Raw genomic sequence first — 8254 nt, 5'->3', positions numbered from 1 at the left:
GCACGCAAATAAGGATGGAGGAAAAACATAGCCGCGTCTCGGACAGACGGTGATTAATGCTCATTGTGTCCCCTGCTGAGCAGGTGCCAGGGCTGCTGCTGGCCAGGCTGTGCCCCCCATTGCCCAGCCCGGGGGGCACCTGCTGGGCTGGTCCCATGAGTGGGGACACAGAGGATGCTCCAAAATCTGGGGTGGAAGTGCCCATGGGGATAAAAGGTGTAAAAGAGCTGCTGGCACAAGGTGAGTGGGCGAGGGACAGAGCCAGGGATCTCCTTGTGCACCTCCCAGTGTGGCCTGACTCATCTGCCCTTGGCCTGTTGCTGTCCCCTCGCCACCCCTGGCTAGCTCAACCTGGGAATGGCCAGCTCGCTTTGCTTCCCTCCTCCCGGGACTGACCTGGTGTGGAAATATCCCTGAGGCAGCAGGGCTGAGGCTGCAGGGCTGAGAAGGTGCCCAAAGCTGTGGTGGTGAGTCAGTGGCAGCCCACAGACAGCATCCCTGGGCTGTGATCCCGCACAGAGCACCCAGGACCTGTCCCTGCTCAGTGCCAGCTGGGTCACAGTGGCAGGGAAGGGACCAACAATGGGCTTAGCCTCCTCCTAAGGCAGGGCAAAGCCTTGAGAACTCTGCAGGTGCTGCACTTCTGGTTCTGTGCATTTTCCCCAGAGCAGCCTCTGTATCTTTTGCAGCAAAACTTGTGCAGCCTGACTGGTGGAAGGGGTGAGCAGGGACACGGGGATAAGGCTGAAGTGTCCCTGCCCTTGGGATCACAGTTGTGGGGTTCTATTCAGCTCAAACATCTGGCCACAATCTTGCCGTGATGTGCTCCATTTTCCAGAGGAGCAAATCAGAGAGGATTAGTTCTGCTGTCACCCTGCACCTCTTTGGTCTCTGCCCCAGCTCATCTCTGCTCATTTTGCCTTCAGGGACTTTGGGGAGTGGTGGCATTTGAGCCATGACTGTGCAGTGAGGCCCAGCCTTGTGCAGGGGTCTCTGGATCCTACCACAATATCAGTGATAAACAGCCTCGTTAATAATTATCATAATGGGGTGTGAGTGGCTTTGTTTATGCAAAACCAGTTCTGGGCTATCTGCATTAACCAGGAGCTAGGTGGGTGCAGGCAGGGCAGGATGCACCACAGAGGGACCAGGGCTGGTGTTTCTGTGCTGATACAGACCTCTGTGCTCTGAGCCTCCTGAGAGTTCTGGGATTTAAACAGTGAAGAAGTTGGAACACAAGTTTCAAACGTGTTCACATCCCACAGAGCCTCAGGTGTGGGCTCTTAGTTGAACTTCCCTGTGCCACCTGGACAGCCCTGGTGGGAATGAGACACCCCAAAAACTGTACAGTCCTGCTGTTCTTGCTGGTCAGGGCAGGTGATCCTAAGTCTGACATGAATCAGAGTGGGATTCTTGGGGTTGTCCTCTCCAGGGCCAAGAGCTGAAATTGGATGATCTTCAGGGAGCTCAGAAGACTCTACTCTACCCCATTCCATTCCATTCCATTCCATTCCGTTCCGTTACATTCCATTCCATCCCGGTCCATCCCCTTCCATTCCATTCCATTCCATTCCATTCCATTCCATTCCATTCCATTCCATTCCATTCCGTCCCATCCCGTTCCATTCTCTTCCATTCTCTTCCATGATCTCCCTAGACCAAAGTCTTTCAGGAAAAGCTCAAACCTGGAAATGAGCTGTGTGTTCTGTGTGCTGGGGTAACCTGACAGGTCACAGTCAGGGACAGACCCCCTGTGCCTCAGGCTGTAGGAAAAGGCTCCCTGTGGGACAGGCAGGACTGATGGCCTCGGCGTGGGAATCACCAAGAGCCATTCCGAGGCTGCACTCCTTGGGAAGGTCAGATGACATAATTACCATGGTCCCTCCTGACCTTGCAATCTCCAAACCCTCATAATTTGTAATCAGGATACAAATTATTTGCCTTGTGAGCTGAGGAAGGAAGTCTTCTGCATCACCTATCTGCTCCCAAACATCCGCTATTGCACAACTGCTCCGGGCAAGGGCAGGGCTTTCACTGCAGCCTCCAGCTCAGCTGCAGCCTCCAGGAGCTTTGGCCAGCCTGGCTGCCCCAATCCATCCAGCCCCAATCCAGCCTGGCTGCTCTGATCCATCCTGGCTGTCCCAAACCATCCTGGCTGCTCCATTCCATCCTGGCTTCCCCAGTCCAGTCTGGTTGCTCCAGTCCAGCCCCTCCTGCCCCATTCCAGCCTGGCTTCACCAATCCATCCTGCCCTAATCCATCCTGACTGCCCCAATCCAGCCTGGGTGCCCCAATCCAAGGTGCCCCAATCCATCCTGGTTGCCCCAATGTAGCACATCCTGCCCCAATCCAGCCTGGCTGCCTCAATCCATCCTGCTCCAATCCATCCTTGCTGCTCCAATCCCTCTTGGCTGACCCCACCATGCTCTCAATGATGAGAATAAACATTCAATTTGGGGAGGAAATCCCTCTTGTGTAGGTTACCACAATACCAATAAGTGGGTTAAGCACACTTGAAGAGACTCAAAATTTAGCAAAATATTTCTGTAAAGTCAACAACTTAATTTTTCATTTTTTTTTTCTCCCCCACAGACAGTTCACATCTACCTAAAGGGGAGTAAAGGCTGTGACCACCATGGGATGGCCACAGTCACCTGTCCTGTGTGGGCACAAACTCAGAGCACATGGCCGTGTTTCAGAGCGTGTCTGATGCATCCCACTGGGTACATCCATCGCTCCAAAACTGCTGCATCCCAAAATGCTCTGAAGCACCATGGCTGTGCTACATCCCAGAGCAGCTGTGGCTGCTCCTGGATCCCTGGCAGTGAACAAGGCCAGGCTGGACATTGGGGCTGGGAGCACCTGGGACAGTGGGAGTTGTCCCTGCCATGGCAGGGATGAAATGGAATGAGCTGTAGGGTCGCTCCCAACCCAAACCATTCCAGGTTCTGTGATTCCACAATCCCAGTGCACAGCCCTGTTCCAGCCAGTCCTGTGCTGTCACAATGAAGACATCCTTGTCCCCTATGGAATGTGTGACACCCTCATCAGCACCACAGCAGCCCTTGGTGTTCATTGAGGAGCTCACTACAGCTAAGCTCACCCTGAATGCAGCCTCATCATCTGTCCTTCAGCTCTGTAAAATGAAGATATTTGGGGGAATGGGGTCTTTGCCACATCCTGAGATTGCTTTTAAATTCATTTATCCTATATATTTCCAGAAATTCGATTTTAAATCACCCTGATAACAACCTGGCAGAAGTAGAAAACACAAGTTCTGTCCTTGGCTCTCTGCTGGGCAGCATGAGGAGGCAGGAGGGCTTCAAGTGAGGGAAGTAATTGGGATTTCATCTCCGAGCAGAGTGGAGCAGACAGATCAGCAGAGGGCAGGAGCTGCAGTGCCCTGAGGTGTCCCCAGGACAGGATTAAAGGAGGCCTTTGCAGCGCTCAGCTCTGTCTGAGCTCCTGTCCCCTTCCTGTGGATATTCTCAGTTCAGCTGAAGAAAGAACAGAGATAATTTATCCCAGGCTGAGTCTGGAAATCTTAGAAGAAAGAATTAAAACAATTATTATCTCTCTTTCTGTAATGGTTGTTTATAGATATAGTTCTCTAGAGTGTACTATTCACCAATAGTGTGAGAGGCTTTTACTTTGAGACCAATCAAGTCTCACCTTAGTCACTCACATTATAAAAGACCCGCTACTTTCATTAAATGCTTTTACCTTCTGATCCACATGAAGACTGGAGTCTTTAACTCTGTCCCTGACTCAACAGCGTCATCTTCCCTTGGGAGGCAGTGCCAGGAGAGGCATCTCCAGTGACCCATGGCCATGTCTGGAGCTGGGGACAAGCTGTGACCCTGCTCTTCCAGTGCCTCTCCAGGTCCAGACCTGCTCCTCCAGGCCAGCCCTGAGCCACAAGCTGGCCCCGGGGATGTGAGCCCAGGGAGCCGTACCTGGAGGTTAAATCCACGATTTCCTCACACTCCAGTGCATGTGCTGCCGGAGGAAATGCACTTCTCCAGCCTTGACTCGGTGCCCTTTGTGGAGAGCAGAATGAGCTGGGAACCGTGGGGAGTGCGAGGAGGGAGGGCAGCGTTACTCAGCAGCGCTCCTGGGGGCACTTCCAGCAGGAACAGCACGGAAAATGCACTGTACAAAATATTTGTGCAGAGCAGGAAAACGCTGCATTCCTGGGATGACAATGGCCTTGTGTCACTGTCTGTGGCCACAGCCATGACTCAGGCTGGGGAGGGACAGCAGGGCGAGCTGAGCGGGCAGCGCTCGCTGCCAGCCAGGGCTGTGCTGCTGACTCTGCTGGGGCTGAGAGCTCCAAAGAAAACACGGGGCTATTGTTGGAATTGGCTTTTTTTCCAAGGGGTTGATAGGCTGGCAGAGGGAATGCTCCTTCTGGGCCGTGTGTACAAAGCATGAGCACAGGGCTTGAATCCCTGGTCAGGGATGGACATGCTCCTGTCTCAGTGTGTGGGGCAGCTGGGTGCACTGTACCACTGCTTCCCAAAGCCCTGATCCCAGGAATCTGCAGAATCCCAAAACCCTGATCCCGGGAATCTGCAGTGTCTGCCCCATGGTGTTATCAGATCTGAATTCATGAGCTGGAAAAGCAGATTCCACCCAAGCCTGAAAAATCGGAAAGTCCCTGCCACATCTTTCTTCTCCCACTTCCCAGCCCGTGGAAGATGCTGATGAGTGTGGGTCCTGCACACGCCTGACTGAGCAGGGCTGGCTGTGCTGGCACCTGGCCAGGCTCAGCAAGGCTGAGCTCAGGCTCTGCTGCAAACCCCTGGGAGGGCTGCAGGATGGCAAAGATCTCCCTGGGAGAGGGCAGCTCTGCCCCCTCTGCATGACCCTCAGCCTCTGGCATGGCATGGCATGGCATGGCATGGCATGGCATGGCATGGCATGGCATGGCATGGCAGCTCAGCCAGCCTTGGCTCCATCAGGAGTCTGGTGTTCATGCCTCGCTGTGTTCCCAGGTGATGGCAAACAGAGCAATCTCCATGAACTCCTAAAAATAACAAGTCTTAGCAGAGAGGGCAGCAAACACTGCAGGGAAAGCAACTAACTGAGGAAAAAATCTACATATTTTGCAACTGCTCACTCTCTGCTGGACTCTGAAGGACCCTTTAGAGCTGGGTCTCTTTTTAGCACTTTTTCCACTTGATACTTTTAGCTCGTATCAATTCCTTGGACTTGCAGCACAGGGTGAGTGGAACCCTAAGTGAAGAAATGTCTGGGGGACAGCAGGCTGCCACTGCCACAAGGAAAATCATGATGGGTGGCAAGATGATGACCAGAAATGTGGCCCCTGCTTCAGAGGGGACAGACAGAGCATGGCAGGACAGAGGTGGCTGCGTGTGAGCCTTGGCTGATGGCTGTGACTGCCCCATGAGCTCCTGTCCCAGCTCTGGGGAGGCCACAGGTGACAGGGACATGGCCAGGAGACCCATCTGCTCCAGGGGAATCCCTGGGGGATTAAACCTCCTTTCACCTGTCTCAAGCACTCTTTGAACACTGTGGCAGTGGCAGCTTGTGCTGAGCATCACACTGCAGTGATGCTAAAAAATGTGCAAACCTCTCCTGGCACCAAGCCATGGCAGCAGTTTCTTCATTGACTTCTGATAGGAAAACAATTTTCCTGCCTTTCTTTATTTTGGTATGAATGGGGCGTTTGTGTTCTGCTCTGAGAACATCTGGAAGGAGAGGCTGTGGATGGAGCAGGATCAGGACACTCGAGGAAAACATCTTTCTCCTTCCCTTCCTTCATCTTTCTCCTTCACTGGCAGTTCCTCCCCTCTGTCTGTCAGGCAGGAAATTTTAAGAAACCTTTGAAAGGCTGTGGAGCATTAACTTAGAGAATCCAGGGCACCAGGCACCGAGAAGAAGGATCCTCACCCCATCTCTCCCACTGGGAAAAACTTCCCAGTCCTCAACTTAGTGTGGTGCAAAGCAGAGGAGGAGGAACAAGACGTTCTGTCAGCCTGGAAGAGGCAGGAAGACACTTCTTCTGTGCCTGCCAGGACCTGGATGCCATGTCCAGGGAAATACGTGTGTTCCCTGCACTTCCTGGCACTGACACTGACGGTGGTGCTGGCCAGGGACAGCGCTGCGGGGACAGCTCCCATCTCCCCTTTGCTCCAAGGTTCTGGGATGGAGCTGGCTTGGCAACTGGAGAGGAAAGCAGCCCTGCAACCTCGAATGGAACCCAGGGCAAACACACAGCCCCTCACACTGCCCACAGCAAACACACAGCCCCACATGGAGCCCAGGGCAAACACACAGCCCCACATGGAGCCCAGGGCAAACACACAGCCCCACACAGAGCCCATGGCAAACACACAGCCCCACATGGAGCCCAGGGCAAACACACAGCCCCACACAGGGCACAGGGCAAACACACAGCCCCACACAGGGCACAGGGCAAACACACAGCCCCACACAGAGCCCAGGGCAAACACACAGCCCCACACAGAGCCCATGGCAAACACACAGCCCCACACAGAGCCCATGGCAAACACACAGCCCCACACAGAGCCCAGGGCAAACACACAGCCCCACACAGAGCCCAGGGCAAACACACAGCCCCACACAGAGCCCATGGCAAACACACAGCCCCACATGGAGCCCAGGGCAAACACACAGCCCCACACAGAGCCCATGGCAAACACACAGCCCCACATGGAGCCCAGGGCAAACACACAGCCCCACATGGAGCCCATGGCAAACACACAGCCCCACACAGAGCCCAGGGCAAACACACAGCCCTACACAGAGCCCATGGCAAACACACAGCCCCTCACACTGCCCACAGCAAACACACAGCCCTACACACTGCCCACAGCAAACACACAGCCCCACATGGAGCCCAGGGCAAACACATAGCCCCACATGGAGCCCAGGGCAAACACACAGCCCCACACGGAGCCCAGGGCAAACACATAGCCCCACACAGGGCACAGGGCAAACACACAGCCCCACACAGGGCACAGGGCAAACACACAGCCCCACACAGAGCCCTCAGCAGAGCGTGGCCTGCCAGGCACTGGCATGGAAAACTCACCCAAGCCCAGGGAATGGCCCTGGCTGCTGCTGCCAGTGGCAGGGAGGGGGCTCAGGGAGGGCAGGACACCTCTGAAGGGTGTGAGGTGCCCATGGGTGCTCCAGGTGCTCACACATCCCATTCCAACCCACTTTCTCACACTCTGGCTTTCCTCTTGAACCCCAAGACCTGCACCTCCAACTCCCTTCCCACAAGGGTGAGGGCAAATTTTCTTTTTAGAGCCTCAAGTTCATGACCTGCTGTCACGTTGGGATCTGCTGGAAGTACCTCTCCCCTCACCCTCAAAAGGGCCTTCAGGATCAAGGGGTCTGTGCTAACTCATTCTGCTTCTTCAGAGAAAATTAGGTGGAGAATATTTCCAGCAGAAGGTGTCGGTGAAATCTACAAAGGTAGGAAAAGAGGCTGAGGTTACACCAGGAGTGCCGAAGTGTGTGGAGGTGTAAACACACAGAACTTTAGAGCAGCTCACAACCAGCCAGGCAAAAGCCTTGGAAAGCAGTCAGGAGTTCACCCCTCCTCCAACTAAATGACAAATGACACATTCAGGATTGTGCCCATGACTTCTGTAAATGCGGATTTGTCTCTTCCTCAAATCCATTTTCATTTTGCTGTGGATTTCCACTAGGAGCTCACTCCAGAATTCAAACAGAGCTCTTCAAAAAACACAAGTGATTTATTCCTGGTTGTTTAACACAGGAAAGCAAGGGCCAGGTGTATCCTGAGAAGTGCAGGCAGAGAGATTCCAGAGCTCGACAAGCTTTCAGTCTGAAGAAAAATTAGGGGAAATACCCAGGTTTGCACACATTAATGATTGTCCCTGCAAAACCTGGAGTCTGCTCTGCTTCAGCACTGGCACGGGCAGGGCTGAGGGCTGGGCTGGAGCTGCTCAGGTGAGCTTTGGGCATCTCTAAGTCAGGGAGTGGTGCAGGTAGGGGCTCCTGGGGTTCTTCTTGGTCCAGGGCATCCATAATAGTGCCTGGCTGCTCATGAAGACACAAATCCCTCAGGGTCATTCACCTATCTGCCTATGACTGCTGCTCCAGGGAACTTCTGCTTTAGCTCCTGTGAATCTCCCTTTTCCTCTGTGTCCTGGGCTGTAAGATGAGTGTGTGCTCTGTCCCCACCTGTCAGAGCTGGGCAGTTCTCTGCTGTTCACAGGCAGTTTTCTTTCTC

At 53.9% G+C, this 8254-nt stretch overlaps 1 long non-coding RNA gene across 1 annotated transcript; it reads left to right on the top strand.

Annotated features, from left to right (window-relative positions):
• Positions 1–1608: 1608 nt before the first annotated feature.
• Positions 1609–3587, top strand: LOC135285896 (uncharacterized). The gene is made up of 2 exons (XR_010350526.1): positions 1609–1856; positions 2593–3587. It is a non-coding gene; the product is annotated as an uncharacterized LOC135285896 (long non-coding RNA).
• Positions 3588–8254: the final 4667 nt, after the last annotated feature.

The sequence above is a fragment of the Passer domesticus genome, chromosome 24 (genome assembly GCF_036417665.1).
Source record: "Passer domesticus isolate bPasDom1 chromosome 24, bPasDom1.hap1, whole genome shotgun sequence".
Classification (NCBI taxonomy): domain Eukaryota; kingdom Metazoa; phylum Chordata; class Aves; order Passeriformes; family Passeridae; genus Passer; species Passer domesticus.
This window is presented reverse-complemented; position numbering and strand designations above follow the sequence as displayed.